This window comes from Trematomus bernacchii, unplaced genomic scaffold (assembly GCF_902827165.1).
Source record: "Trematomus bernacchii unplaced genomic scaffold, fTreBer1.1, whole genome shotgun sequence".
Taxonomy (NCBI): Eukaryota; Metazoa; Chordata; class Actinopteri; order Perciformes; family Nototheniidae; genus Trematomus; species Trematomus bernacchii.
The window spans coordinates 1303227-1319423 of NW_022987513.1; the positions used below are offsets into that span (position 1 = coordinate 1303227).

At 41.0% G+C, this 16197-nt stretch overlaps 1 long non-coding RNA gene across 2 annotated transcripts in view; it reads left to right on the top strand.

The window, feature by feature from the left end:
- LOC117500204 overlaps nucleotides 1-5870 on the top strand; it is a 45836-nt gene extending 39966 nt beyond the window's left edge. The window contains exon 3 of one of the 2 annotated variants that reach the window (XR_004557772.1): nucleotides 5453-5870. This is a non-coding gene — a long non-coding RNA (uncharacterized LOC117500204). Of the gene's footprint in view, nucleotides 1-3150; nucleotides 4017-5452 lie in introns of those variants that run through there. The other variant, XR_004557771.1, reaches the window with a different exon arrangement.
- Nucleotides 5871-16197: the final 10327 nt, after the last annotated feature.

The window sequence follows — 16197 nt, forward strand, 5'->3', positions numbered from 1 at the left end:
GGAGGAGGAGGAGGAGGAGGAGGAGGAGGAGGAGGAGGAGGAGGAGGAGGAGGAGGAGGAGGAGGAGAGGAGGAGTGGTGGTGGTGGGGGGTAGGATGCTGGGATGGAGCTGACAATGCAAGTGCTGCTGTGCTGGTGGGGGTGGGGGGGGGGTAGCGTCCCACCTCAGTGACCTGCGTCTGGCTGCAACCTCCCGCGGACAACTCCCCCCCCCCCCCATCTTTCTTGCACTCCCTTCTTCTTCTGCCGCTTTCCCCTCTGTTCTTCTTCCTCTTCTTCTTCTTCTACAGCTCGGAGGCAGATAACAAAAGCCGTAGTCGGGGGGGGGGGGCAGACAGAGGAGCGAGCATGCGAGGCAACATGTCGGGTGGTGCGGAGCATTCATTTCCGGAAGCCTCCACTTTGCCCGGCGTTCCCCAGAGAGGAGACAGTCAGAGACATCTATCCATTTTTTTGTTTAATGTCTGAGGGGGAGGAGTTGTGAGGCGGGTGGCAGGCTGGGAGGCTGAGGAGGTGGGGTGGGGTGGGGGCAGTGGTGTGTTTGGGGACATGAGAGGCAAAAACGTTTTATTAGAATATAACCAATATACATTTGTATTTACTGCATTTTATGGCAATTCATTATGTTTCTGTTGGATAAAGGCTTTAATATGTCTGACTGCGGCTTGTTGCCTGAGACAAGTCATCTCATGTTAGCCGCCATCGCTGTAGAGTTTGATGTGTAGGGTGGTGTGGTCTGGAGTCCAGGGTGGTGCAGTCACTGTGGAGTTTACCTGTGTTCTCCTCCACGCTGAAGATATCCGAGCGTATCGTGTGGTGTAAAGCCAGAAGCTGATCGAGTTCTTTGAGTTCTCCGCTCAATGTAAAGGGACGCTCGGCTTCCAACAGTCGGGTCCAACCTTCCTGGAAGAGACAAACACAGACTGATGATCGGCCGGTGCTGTTTAGGACAAAGAGGCGAGCCTGGCTGTTTGGCTTCTTTTTTCTCTTCAGCACAAAGGCTAGTAAGCTCAGAGCAGCCCGGTCTGTCTGAGCCTCTGCTTCTGTCTGGGTGCTGCCATGAAGATCATTTAAGTCCGGCTTCCTTCAACAAACTAACGGCTTCATCTGCCTTTTTCATCTCTTTTGCTGTTGGCGTGTCATTTAGTGTGTGTAAGCACGTGTGTGTTTCTACCTTTGCATGCTTTCCTTTACACAACCAAACTCAGCCTTCTAAAGAACACAAGTTATCTGCAGTGGAGGAACATGGAGACCTTTTTGTGTGTCCAATACACCGATTTATTTTAAATGGAGCCCATTTCTCATTAAATACAGACACTTCTTGGACGTGGATGCCTCTGTGTGTGTGTGTGTGTGTGTGTGTGTGTGTGTGTGTGTGTGTGTGTGTGTGTGTGTGTGTGTGTGTGTGTGTGTGTGTGTGTGTGTGTGTGTGTGTGTGTGTGTGTGTGTGTGTGTGTGTGTGTGTGTGTGTGTGTGTGTGTGTGTGTGGAGGGGAGGGAGGGAGGGAGAGAGAGGGAGAGAGAGGGGAAAGGTGGCGCTCGGTGCCCTGCAGCTGACTGCGGCTCCTCAGCAGACCCTGTCGTACTTCACCTGCTCCCTGAGACCCTAACTTGTGAGCTCTTTTGATATAAAACCACGGGTTAGGCTCTTGGGACGTGGGCGGAGGGCACAATCGACTTTCTACCAAATTTCCGAAAAATGAGGCATCAATGATTTAAAATGTATATATGGTAGAGACGACGCTAAGGAAACAGTCGAGTAAAATGAAGAGCGAATGGTTTTTTACTCTAGAGCTGACAGAACTGTATATTAAGGAATGTGCATGTTTGACTTTTTCGAAGAGATATAGCGAGAATGACGTTAATGAACTCAGCAGTGTCATCGCCATAAAACCGAATCCCTCGCTGCACGGTGCCGTCGACGACATGTAATCTGTCTTTGTGTCAACATCTTTGTTTAAATACCATTCTAGTTACAGATGATCTGATTAGACCACCACACCCAGCCTGATGAACCCCTGTCAGCATCAGGGACCGCCAATATATCTGATCCTCCATTACCAACACGGTCTTTGTGTTCCACATCACTCCGCCGCTTGTTCCACATTTTAAACTAAAGACTGTGATACACACTTTACAAATTCAGCTTTCAGTAGTCTGTTCATTTCATTGAAACCCCCGACCAGAGCTTGCGCATTTATGTGTTTTTTAATACTCACACACATTCTGTGATTTTAGTTGTACTCCTTAACGAGTTTTAGCATTTCTCTGCAAACTGTCAGAAAGTGCAAGAAATGATTGTGAGTAATCATATTGTTTATTAAAATCCATATAAAAATGAAGCATCTGATCTTTCAGAATTTCCCAGAAGAGTTATTTAAATTAATGTTTCAAAGTTTTAACCTTATAATTTACAAATATATGGAATCCCCAGGTAAAAATTGCCAAACATGTATTATCATTTGATAAAAAAAATGTAAACTATTTAATCCAAATAGAAACTAGAATTTACAAGCTTAATTTGTCTTTATTTAAAGTATTGACATTTATATCATTTCCAGAAAATTGCTAAGCATTGTTAAAATAAGAAAAAAGGACAAATCATAAATGCCATATTTATTAATGTTAAATAAAAATCAAACCACTTTTAAAGTGCTCATCAGTTCCACAGGAATTGTGTTACTTCCTTAACTTATTTTAGTTGTAATGTTTCATTGTCATGAGATGTTTCAGCCACAATGTTGTAAATCAATATTTAAAGTGAAGTCAAGGAAATTAATTCAACACCACAGGCCGCAAAAAATGACAAGATTGAACATTGAATAGAAAATGAAAAATTGCCCTTGTCTTCATAATAACATGACTATAGGAGTCAAATGTAAATAAATGAGGCCCTTTAAGGGAAGTGGTCTGTTTCCTTATGCGATGCTGGGATTTCACTCACCATAACAACCTGACTTTCAGTTTTTCCCAAGACCGCGCCTGTCTGAAAACCTTATTTCTGCAAAGTGACCCATATTACAGATGCAGCTCAAAACAATTGATTTTCTTTCGAATACTCTCCTCTGCACCCCCCCCCCTGTCTCCAGTCTCCCTCTCTCCCTAATTATGTTTTTTTTTGTTCTTCTCGTCCCCCCATTTGGTTTCTAAGTGAACAATGCTGATGCCAACTAATCAGTGCCTGTGCCACAGAGCCCCAGCAACAGCTGAAGGAGCCCCCTGAATACCAAACAGCCAGGCACAGTGCGACAAGTGCTGAGCAGTCAGACGCAGCACAGCCTGAGCGGAGCGCTGCCCAGAAACAGCCAGACAGTTTTATTAGGGTCTGTCTGACAGAGTCTGGAACACGGTAGCTGATGGAATCCTCACGACTTCCCGAACAGTAACAAAGCAGCATGTTTCCGCCAGGGACCCAATAAATATCACCCCGTTAACATCAGCTGCCGGCTAGTTTGTGAGTCCGCTGAACGGTGAATAACAACTTTCTTCAAAGTCACACTCAGTTAGAAACTACTAAATTCATCTCTTCTGTGCCATCCACACTTCACACTGTGTCTGATGCAACAAGGAACCAACAAGGAAACTCCTGCAAGCTGCACATTTAGTGACTGGTTGGTAATGAGTATTAAATGTACATTTATTTGACATCAGAATGGCTTTGTTTTAAACAACAGCGGCAATTGTCATTTTTATTTAAGTGTCATCAAATATTCAAATTTCAATATAATAAGATGCTTTCTTAGAAAATCTGTAAGTGGTTGTCAAGGTCAAATGACTTAACAGCAGGTGTAATAGCAGCTTATGATGTCTTTCAATACAACCATTTATGTACTATGTTTAGACAAAGCCACTCAAATTATTTTACACAAATGAAAATAATAATGGCGAGAAAAACAAGTTTATAAAAACTAATCACCAAGCAGACCTTCAGATTTACTTTTTGTTACCGGGACCTTATCAAAATGTATTGTATTATAAAATATGGAGTGATACGTTTTATCCTCACTTGTCCTTAATAAACCAAATTCACGATGCGGTTTCTACTCGTCAGGTTCCTGCAGCAAAGATTGATTCAGACCGTGAATAGGTGTAGATAAACCAAAGGCTCCAGCTGATGGACCCGAGTGTGTGTGAGAGATTCCACTCCATTGTTCAGAGGTGGTCATGTAACACACCGCGCCGCCACGTCGATCCCAGATAAAGTCAGGAGGACAGATTAACGCTGATCCTCTGAATCTGGATTTGGGCTGGAGCTAACATGGAAATGGCATGGATTTGATTGAATTAGCTTGTTTTATTTTTAATGTCATGTTGTGTTGTCTGCTGAAGCAGCTTAGTGTTCAGTGGATCACAGCAGGATGGGGGAGGAGGGGAATATGGGGGGTGGGGGGGGCTTCAGGTATGCCTGATAGCCGAGCAGCGTGGAATGGCACGTGAGTTTCCAGACACTGCGGCAGGAGGCCAGACAGTCACCTGAACACACACACACCTAAGCAAAAGCATGCATGCACATATTGTATACACAAAGCCCCCCCCCCCCCCCATACACACGCTAATTCAATTGAGTTGTTATTAAATCAAAGGTATACACTGTGCTTGACCTAATGTAATTATCCCGTGCATCAAAAGCAAACAACTTTGTCTTTTATTCTCTGGGCGACTGTTTCAGATACATTAAGTGCTGTAGGGGGGGGGGGGGGTCTAATGAAGGGACAGTCGAGCCGCGCTGAGATTTTGAGGATGTTCACGGTGGGCCTGTGGGTTCAGAGGAGTCTGGAGACCTGGGCGGAGGATTAAAAACAACAAAGCTCAAGAGGGCCAGAGGTCTCAGCCGACCCACTGGAACCGAGTGGTGCAGGGATCACGTCTTTCTGTAGGGTGACCTGAGAGTTAGCAGAGCAAGGGTTCCCTGAACTAAATAAATGATACGTTATATTCGATTTTAGAATAGTGCGGAAAATAAGATATGTGGCAAACACACATTTATGACACTTGCACGTTGGTAGGATAATTGCTAAATATTAAAACCACGTTTATGATTTTTTAAGCGTAAATGCAATCACCAGAAGTAAAAAGATAACATCAGTCTATAAACAAACAGCATGGTCTCATTTGGTCACTACTACTGCCCTTTTTGTGATACTTAAAAACTTCAGACATGCACCAGTAAGGTATTTACTGATGTCAAAATCTCTTCTGCTTGTGTTAACCACAGACCTTATTTCATCTGACCAAAAACACGTTCAGGAAAACCATTGACTTCGAGATGAGGAAACCCGGAAGAGATAAATGCTAACTCATTCCTCATGTGTGTGTGTGTGTGTGTGTGTGTGTGTGTGTGTGTGTGTGTGTGTGTGTGTGTGTGTGTGTGTGTGTGTGTGTGTGTGTGTGTGTGTGTGTGTGTGTGTGTGTGTGTGTGTGTGTGTGTGTGTGTGTGTGTGTGTGATGGTCAGTCCTCTCCAGGTTTGGTCTTATATCCCCTTCTCTCTCTCTCTGGTCTGTGAATCACTTCGGAGGCGTTGCCAGGGAAACCTGGTATCTGGCTAGCAGCTTGATGGAGTTGTTGAACTGTAACTGGCTGGGATAATTACGCTCTGTCTTGCAGTCTGGCCGTCCAGGGGCTGGGACTTAAATGTGACCTATTGCCGGCGTAGCATTGTCGCCACAGGCAGAACAGAAGCTTTTAACCCCTCGGACACTGGACAGTTGGACTGCAGTGGCTCTGGCAGATATCAGAGTGTCTACTTCCATACTGCTGCTGCATTAGTGCTGAAGTCAGTTATTTTGTAAACATTTGATGGCCTCTTGTTATCATATGACAGAGCTTTATCGTAAAAGGTTTCTTGCATCACAGGAGCTCCATTTGCAACATTAACAAGGAAACAGACATTTTCAGTGTTTCCCCTAGGTTTACTGCTTTGGGGGGGTGCTGTCTGAGCTTTTCAACTTAAAATGAAAGCGTTTAGTTTATTTAATAAAAGAGCACATGTTCAATGTGAAAAGTGACAGTAGATATAGATTAGTTGCAATTTGGTGCTATATATATATATATATAAAAAAATATATAAAAAAAAACATTATCATTTATTTTATTTTTTAAACACCTTGAATTTCAGGGGGGCGCGGGGCACCGTTGGCGGGGCGCAGCGCCCCTCCAAGACAATGGTAGGGTAAACACTGAACATGACATTACAGTCACGGAAGTAAATATGTTTAGGACCTGGGATATTTCCCAGCTCTACATTTAATTTAAGGATTGACAAATGCTCTAACTTAATTAAATCGTGGGACCCTGTGTCTCTAATTTGATGGCAACTTGTCATATTCTCTGTTCAGGACATGGTAGTGGTCAGAGACAATGTTGCTAGCAAGCCTCAGTATATTATTATGGCATGTTGATTTATAGAGTTTTTCAAAGGGTGTACCTACAATCTTTGAGCAGATTTTCATTTACTGTAGCCGTTTTTACTTTTCAGCCGTTGACAAACACTTGGAGTATTGCAATATTGTAGAACACTGATAATCACAGATGTAAAAAAAAACTGAAGAAAAACGTGTCTACTTTCCCTAAAAGACCTAAGGCATGGAAAATAATTAATTATTTGTAGATTTACTTAATGTGGTCTTTCCATCAAAGCAGATCATTACACCCAAGTATTTATATGACACTACCTGCTTTAGTTGTTCAGTATGGGGGACTTTGTGAGAATCAGATGGGGGACCAAATACAATTTCCTCCGTTTTCATTTTGTTGGTCTACGAGTATTATTAACACTATACTCAACCTCTTTGTTCACACCATGTTGGCTAGATGTTAGTGGTCGCTGTAGCACACACACACATATGTTCAGCTCACCTCGCCACATTCTGCTGATTTGCTTTGTGTCCATCAAATGGGTCATGACCACACATTCCTGCTGAGTCCTCAAGTGTCTCCTCTCAGCCCCGGCAGGTGGACACTTCAATGATCACTGTGTGTTTCACAGGCATCACCACTAAAGAGTTGATGTTTCACGTAGACCTTCTGCTACAGTTTTTCTATAATGGTTTCCAGTGACATGGTGATCCCTCCTGTATTTTCTAATAAAAAACACTTCAGTACATAAACTAAATTGCTATCATTATCTCCTCTGGTTTAGGAGCCCTGTCTGTCTCTCTCCACAATCAAAGGTAAGATTTGTCACAACTTATTTAACAAAATGTTCAAAAGATTCTGTTACAATTAATAGTTACCTGTAGTAAAATGTGTAATCAGTAATAATAATAATAATGGGTTTAATTTACAACGCACTTCATATCTGAGTTCAGATCCCGAAGTGCTACAAGCATTTAGCATGGAACTAAATAAAAACAGTACACAACACGGTAGAATGAATAAAAAGCAGTAAAAAAACAAACAATAAAAAAAAGAAAAGGGTATAATAAATAAGATAAAAGGTCTAGGAAAAGGCTCTATTGAACAGATGGGAGTTGAGGCCTTTTTGAAAAGCCTCCACGGTCTGTGGATTAGTAACCTAATCTGTGTATACAACATGAAAGTAATTCTGTTCATTTTGGATGTATGCAATGCAAATAAATACAAGAGAAAATAAATATCAATAAGATGTTAGTTCTTTATTTTTTATTTATTTTATTTAGTATGAAAGTTTCCTCTGCTGGGAGATCTTATTTATTTATCATTCAGCATATTCAGGCAGTAGCCTCTACACCAACACTGAAACACATGAGCACATGCTACAGTTTAAAAAAGCAGAAATAAAGTCTGAGCTGACAGAAAATGCTCCGTGTTAGTTTAATACACACAGTTAAGCTCACACACTATTTAATGTACATATAGGTTCACCTGCTGAATTAAAAACAGAACAAATGAACCAAAGAAAGTGAAAAGCATAAAGCAGATTCAGGCAGTAGGCGTATAGATTCACACTTAAAGTATTATCCTACAGAACAGTACAGTTTACAGAGAAGAAATAACATCTGATCCTTTACAACAAACGCTAGATGCTCTTTTGAACTTTTTAGTGACATTGTAATCCTGTTAGTAATCCTACATTTTTGAAAAGTAACAGTAATCTAATTATTTGAATATAACTTTAAGGGAATACATTTCTTTGTACCCTGATTACGTAATCTGTTACTCCCCAAACCTGCTTACTTGTATAATGCTGCCTCCTTGGATGTGTGCTTATTTGATTTGTGCTCTTTATTTAAAATGTTAGTTTAGACTTTTATTCATAAAAATGTGTGCAATATCATGTGCAATAAATATCCTGTGCAATTCACGCTCTAATTTTTCTTTAAATGTATTTTTCAATCTGTAAACAGTACCAGCTACTCTATATTTTGATATGGTCTTTTTTTTTAACTATACTGCTACTTCGATTTTTTTTATCTGTTATTTGTTTTTGTTTGACTTATTGTGTTTATATTACTAATAACATGTGTCTACTTTTTTTAATATGATATGTAAGTCTACTCTTTTGAATGAATCTGCACTCTTGCTGTTGTAGTACCATACATTTCCCTGGCAAATAAAGGAACTCTGATGATCTGCTCTTTATCTGCACTGTCCCTTTGCTGTAACATCTGCACTGTCCCTTTGCTGTAACAATGTCCCCCTCTGTCACAAATAAAGGATTTCTGATTCTGATGTCCCTGCGTGATGTGTTCTTGTTGTGCGACCGCCCTGTTTTGCGTGCACTCTTCCAGCAGCAGTGAGAGACAGACGGCCTGCTCATGATCCGCAGGCTGCCCGGAGCCCGCTGAGCAGAGGGAGCAGAGACGACCTTTTACTCTGCTTCGTCCCACTGCACTCACTTAAAACAGTGATGGATGTTCCTCCTTAACACCCGCTCCCCACCAGTGCTGCTATTCTCCCCCCTCCCTCCCTCCTCCCCTCCCCTCTCCTCTAACACCACTCTCCCCTTATGTTGTACCATCTCCTCTCCAGGGTTGGGAGGGTACCTTTAACAATGTAATCCGTTACAATGACTAGTTACCTGTAAAAAAATGTACACTGAAAAAACTGAAACATTGACTTTAATTACATTTAAACGCAATATTTGCTTTCAACTAACCTAATACAGCTATGGGAAATCAGTTGACATAATACATTTAATTAAAGTCAATGTTTCAGTTTTCAGATCAAGTAATGTAATCTGGTTACTTTCCATTTCTCTTGGATTACCTTAATATCAAATGCAATCCAAATAAATAAAAGAGAAAGGAATTATAAAAGATATTTGCTATCAAAAATGATAGTATAGATTCACACTTAAAGTATTAGCCTACAGAACAGTAAAGTTTACATAAAATAAATCAAATCTGATCCTTTTACAACAAACATTATATGCTCTTTTCAGTTTTTTGTAACATTGTAATCCTGCCGGTAATCCCTCTCGTTTAGAAATGTCTCACACATTGTTGGTGTCTCTGGTAATTACAGTCACCTTCTTCTTTTTATCCTGATTACATTTTTCCGTTACATGTTACTGCTACTCCCAAAGCCTGCTCCTATCCTTCTAGTTTTTCTACAATCCTTTTACAGGAAAGGGAAAGATGGGAGGATTAGTGGAGATTGAGTGTGTGTGTGTGGGGGGGGGGGGGGGTTCAGAGCAGAGTCAAGAACCCCCCAACCCCCCTCTCCAGCTCCTCATTATATGCAGCGGCTGTTGCTCAGGTGACATGGCCTGTGGATTGAGTCTGAGGAACATCAGCAGAGAGGAAGAGAGCGGGAGAGCAGGTGAGGGTGATGGAGACGGGGGGGGGGGGGGGGGGGGGGGGTGAGGAAGGTAAGGGTTGGTCTTCTTTTACTACACCCCCACACACACTTTGTTTGAATACAACAGCATCTGCTGCTGGTGGAGGAATGTTAGTAGTACATATCTGCAGGTATGAATTTATGTATTTTCTCTTAACAGTAAATGTCATATTTGTATATGTTTCTCATTTTGTGATTGCTGTGATTTCAATAAAGGTCTCTATTGAATATGTTCTGTGTTTGGTGATTTAGAATTATAATGGTCTATTCTGTGTGAGCAAATAATGAAGAAATCCTGCAATTTCCCCTCCAAACATTTTCATTGTTTTCACATGTGAGGGTTTCATTTCTCTTGATATGTAGGATATTGGATTTGTAGCCAGAGGCAACAAAGAGTGGTGTATTTGACAAATACTCATACACACTGTAAGTGTGTGTGTGTGTGTGTGTGTGTGTGTGTGTGTGTGTGTGTGTGTGTGTGTGTGTGTGTGTGTGTGTGTGTGTGTGTGTGTGTGTGTGTTGAGGGAGCAGTGCAGGCTGCAGATATCATCCATCTCCCTGTCAGCGGCCCAGGGGCTGCTGGGAAAGTGGCAGACAGCTCCCGCTCTGAAGCAGAGGCGGCATCCTAATTTTCCGACACACAGAACGCGTTAAAACCCTGGGCAGCTACCCCCGCCCAGTACAGATAACCATTAACCCCACCATCCACCAACAGAGCACAGAGCTCAGCCACAGGGCCACCGCTGGCTGCAAGGCGCATCAGCTCCCATCATGCACCAGCCGTGACCGTGAGCAGCCACACTTTGCATGAACTCCACACTAAGAACACACAAATATCGCATGTTAAAGCGGCTACATCATTTTGTAGACTAATAGTTAAAACACTGCAGGGATTTCATTTGTAAAGTGCATTTTCAAAATAAAAGTCCACCTGGCAATAGCTGTAACTGGATTACATGCTTTATTGTTAGCCATGACTAAGTGTGTTATAGAGCTGTTGTCAGACATTCTATAGCTTTTGTTATAAGTGTCAGCATTTACCATCCCTCTAAGTGTTAATTCTCATATCTGTTGGTAGGCATAAAATAAACATTGACATGCAGGCTAAATGTGTGTAACTGGATGGTAGTTTCACTAAAGTCAGGAAATGAAAAAGCCTTCAAAAACTTTTCTGATAGAGAACTGAAGTCACACATTAGGGAATATTTATAATGAATAATAAGACTCCCAGTTTCGGAGCACTCATCTGAGTCCAACTAAATCTATCAGTGGAGAAATCATGTAAGTGTATGAATATTGATATATTGGGGATTACCCAGCAGAGGAGAAAGTATGAATATTTCTGTGTAAAACAATATGTTTTGTGGTAAATTTCATGAAAAATGCTCAATATGTCTAATCTACTTTTCTTACTTTATTGCCATGTTAACACATTGTGCATGGTAAATATACTTGATGAGTAAAGCGTGTTATGTTTTATTTCAATTCACTTATGATTTTAGTGTCCTTATAGGATTACATTCAGCTGTAAGAAACTGAGCTGATACTCACTGAGATATTATTCTAAATCATTTTCTGGCCAATTAGATTTAAATGCTGTTCCAACATTTGTCCCTGGTTAACGGACGTAGTTCACCAGAGGCTCTATACATGCAGCATTAGGGTTTTTCTCTAACCAGTTGATGATATTAGGAAAGTCATTCTGTTTGAGCATTCAGGGGTACCATCTTTTAAATATACTACATACAAATATGAATAATGTTTACCTGCTTATTAACATGCCAGAATGTACAATTAAAATATCAAAACATTTAGATGAAATTTAAAATAGGATAATAATAATAAAGAATGTTGAAGAATATTGAAGCGCAGGCAGTGGCGGCTCCAGAGTATTTGTGTTGGGTAATCTATGGTAGGGCTAACCCATACAGTGGTGGGGCTCAAGTCAGTATTTGCAATGTAATTACATACACGCTATATCGCCCCCCTTGACAGTGAAACGCCACGCGTGAGGTTTAGATTATTTCCCTGTCTCAATCCAAATTGAACTGTATGAAATAAAAAGGCACATTTGTCTTGTAGTAAATAAAAAGGGCGACCTGGAGCCAATCCTGCAATTTCCCCACAGGTGAAAGAGTTGACATGCTGAAAACCCAACCCCTGCAGGGGGGTCTGGGGGGATTTGCCCCCAGGAGATTTTTTGAAATACTAACATAAAATACACATTCTGGTACTCTCTTGAGAAGAAAAATAAATAAATCTATTACTACATATTTAAAAAAATGAATGCCATTTTTGTTTTTTGTTACTTTGTTCTGAAAGCTGAACCTGCTGCTCCTCAGAGAGAAAGGGGAAGAGGCTGTGTGAATTACATTGTGGATAAGGGTGGATAGCCCCCATTGTTCTGTGTGTCAAAATGAAAGACAGCCCACACACCTATCAATCATCAAACCGTGGGGTCTTATTTCACGTAATGTTGTATCTATGTATATAGAGATGTACTACCGCTAAAGTATTCTCCGTCGGGACTTCCTGCACGCCGTTATCGTGATTCTGATTGGCCAGAAGACATTATCAAAGATGTTTTATTGGGAAGAAGATCACTACGTGACAAAAGTTTTCAAAACCGTTTCTAGTCTTCGGTATTTCCAGACAAGTGGCTACTGAAATCAATTTTACTAACTGCTGTCTGTGCAATTTACTCCGCGCGAGATGACGGACTTTATTTAGCTTACTTTAACATCATTTTTCATGGTGGGGCTAAGGTGGGGCTAAGCCATTTCTTGGTATGGCTGTAGCCTACCCCAGCCATACCCTGGCGCCGCCACTGAGCGCAGGTGATAATAAAGTGGTAATAAAGAATATAACATTTGAGAAGATTCAACACGTGTTGAAGGAGTTTTATTTTGAAACATTTATGATGAAAGCTTTGAGGAAAAGGCCTGTTTAGATTTTTGATTATTGATTACACTCTTGTTTTAGCACCGCAGATCACAATTCAATAAAGTTGAACCAAAATCCCCAATATAATGTCTCCAATGCATTATATATTAGATATAATACATGTTATGATCAAGTCTGAAGTAACAGTCAAAGAAATCATCACTTATATCAAAGCAAATGATGTAAGGAATTCATATTTTACTGTCCAAATGATTTACACATTGGTATCATTTCATGTAATCCCCTAGCGTTTATAGGCAGTAAACTGTTTTTTACGACTTTTTACACTTGCTGGTATCTTAATTCATAGAAGAACATCAAAATCCATTAGATGATTTGGCTTTTGTATTAATAATATTAACCTGCAGCGTAAAAAGTGCATTTGCTTACAAATTGCAGTACAGTAGAAGTATAAAGTAGCATCAAATGGAAATACTCAGCTAAAGAACAAGTACCTCGAAAATGTACTTAAGTACAGCACTTGGGTAGATGTACTTTCCAGCATTGTTTTTGTGTGCATGTTTTAGAGCTTTGAGTCCTACAATAAAGATATGTTGTTCTTGCCTTTTAAGAAAACAAAAAAACCACAAAGCAGCTAATAAATGTACTGCCGTCACTCACCAAATGCAAACTTACAGAGCATCTCAGGAGGAAATAACCTGCTCTAACTTGATATACACTTTCCAAATAATAATACCCCCTCCTTCTCAGATCAGGTTCCGTATTGTATATTTTGGATGGAGCTTCCAAGCGTTTTTGAAATCTTGTGACGGTTTTATCACGGCTTTGAAAGCCCAAAGAGACCTCTGAGGCCTGGGAATCTAACAGTTTCTAGGAACACTGACTGGTTTTGATTTATGATGAGTAAAGCAAACATCATGCTTGTACATATTACCACAACCTGCTGACTGTGCCTCTGTCAGAGGCCTGTGGGAACCGCACACTGGGAACAAAAACACAGGCTTCTCATATATTGCAAATTAGGCTTGAAAACACACATAATATAGCAACCGATTTTGGCTGAAAGTATGTTTGTGTGCATTTGTTTACGTCCCAAAAAAACCTGTGTGTGTTTGTGTGTGTCAACAGATGAATATATGCAACTGTGATCACGCTTTGCTTTTGTAATATCCACAAGCACAAGAATAATGTATGTACTTAGTGTTTGATCATTACAATATATTTATTTATACATAGGGCTTTGTTTTAATGCAGGCGTTTTCAAAGTGTGGGAAGGTGAGCCTCATAAGAACAGCCGCGCCCCCCCTCCCAATTATTATTGCTATTATTATTATTATTATTATTATTGTTGTTGCAGGGGTATTCAATTGCATTTCAAAGAGGTCCAGTAAGAGAAAATGAAGACTGTTTCTCTCCTCTTGTCTCGTCTCTGTGTGTGTGTTTGAATCTATCGTGCTGACTCACTGACTGCACCGATTTGATTGGCTGAGTAGCGTCACCTCCCTAAAACATTAAACAATAACTTTTTTAAACCTTTTTATCTTTATGTTTTAACCCTTATGCTGCGTTCACACCGGACGCGATGCGCTGTTTGGGGGCGGCGCGATTACATGTAAAATCAATGCAGAGACGTGGACAGACGCGAATTCGCTCCGACGGCGCGCATGAAGCGGTGGACGCGGCGCGAATCACACGATTGAGGCGATTTAACGGTGCCGCGTTAAACGCGAGAGTTCAATTTTTTCAACTCGAGCGTCAAATTCACGTGATGCGTTCTCGCGGAAGCCAATCAGCGGTGAGGATCTCAGCCGCCGTCACTGACGTTCAACCACACAACATCAGCCGTTAGCTGTTAGCAGTTAGCACACAGAGCTCACAGCTCCTCATATCTGTTCAGAAACTGGACAAAAGTTAAACAAGTACAAACCAGACTGTCTGTGTCATGGCGAATACAGTCGCTGGTTTATTTATGTCTGTAGGCCGTTGTTATGAGTGTGGAATGAGCATAGACAACGTTAGCTTAGCCTGGTCGATCCGATCTTCATTCAGAAAACAAGCATTTTAAAAGGTGTTTTGCCTGCCGTCTTGTCTGCAGACTTGTCAAAGCCTTAATTCATGGTTGTTACTAACCGGTATCAGTATGTTGTTACTTCGGCATCATTTAGAAACGTGTATTACAATTTAATCACGGTAAAATATGTTCATTTGTTGTAGTTGTAGCTCCCGAGCCAGCGCGTCTTGTTTGAATGATGCGAGTAAACACAGCTGGCAGCCGCGGTGAACCTCCAGCGTTTAGAGCGAAGCGATAGGAGCGATTAGAGCGAAGCGAATAGTCGCATCGCGTCCGGTGTGAACGCAGCATTATGCTGGGGATAAGATGCATAAGTGGGTCTTTTTGGACCCGGTGAGGTGGTTTTCTTGAAGTATCTTTGTAATTAAAAAAATGTATCATTTCATATTCCAGCTATTCCTCAAAAAACATGTTTTGGATATCATGCCATTCACATTTTTAATTTACATTTTAAGAAAATGTAGTTTTTGTATTAGTACCCCAAGCTTCCATAAGTGGGTCAAAACTGACCGCATGCATTTTCTATGGAATCCTATGGGAAAACGTTTTTTTTCAAAATGTAAAAGAAATTTCTAAAATTATAAATAGTGAAAAATTAAATATAAAATATTTCTAGTGTGAACCAAAATATAATACTAAATATTATACAACAATTGCATAATAACACATATTATTCTAATACGGGTCCTTTTAGACCCACTTATGGAAGAGTGTAGGGTCCAGTCACTCGTGCATCTAAGGGTTAAACATATTGTATAAAACTCCCCCACTACTTGGACTATTCCTTGCACCCCTCCTGAATGGTCTCAATCATATTGCATCAGTAACGTGCACTTGTTGTTATAACAAGATCGCAAGGACAGTGGTAGCGATCGAAAAATTGAGTGTTGTTCAGTTTGTGTGTTGTGGAACATGCGTGTCCGTGCATGAAAATATACCACACACCCAATTACAATGTAATGTTCAATTCACTACCCTGGAAGTTAATAAAGTTGTTAAAGTTGGAACAGCCTGTGGACAGCCGTTCTTCCTTGCATGTCAGTCGCCGACACCTTCTTACAGAGAACAGGCAAATCTAGCTGCAGCAGGACCCGTATATTTTCGCACGCCGTGTTCTCAACACATTTAAAAAAAACATTTTTAACATTTTCAACATCGTGGATACATCCTTATATGCTCCCGGCAACACACTGAACATCAACTTTGCCTCCTTATTACACTCACCCCTACTTTAGTGGGAACAATGAGTCTGCGTCTTTGATGCACACAGGAATAAACGCAGATCATCCTCTGGCTGCAGCCTTGACCGGTACTTGCTTTTGATCAAAGTCAATGCGAAAAACCCGCACTCACACAGGTAAGTGGAGGTGAAGGGAATGAGCACTTTTACAGCCTTTTTGGCGAGGTGGGGGAACTCGGTCTCCACAGACAGCCAAAAATGTGCAAGTGTCACTTTACTCGTC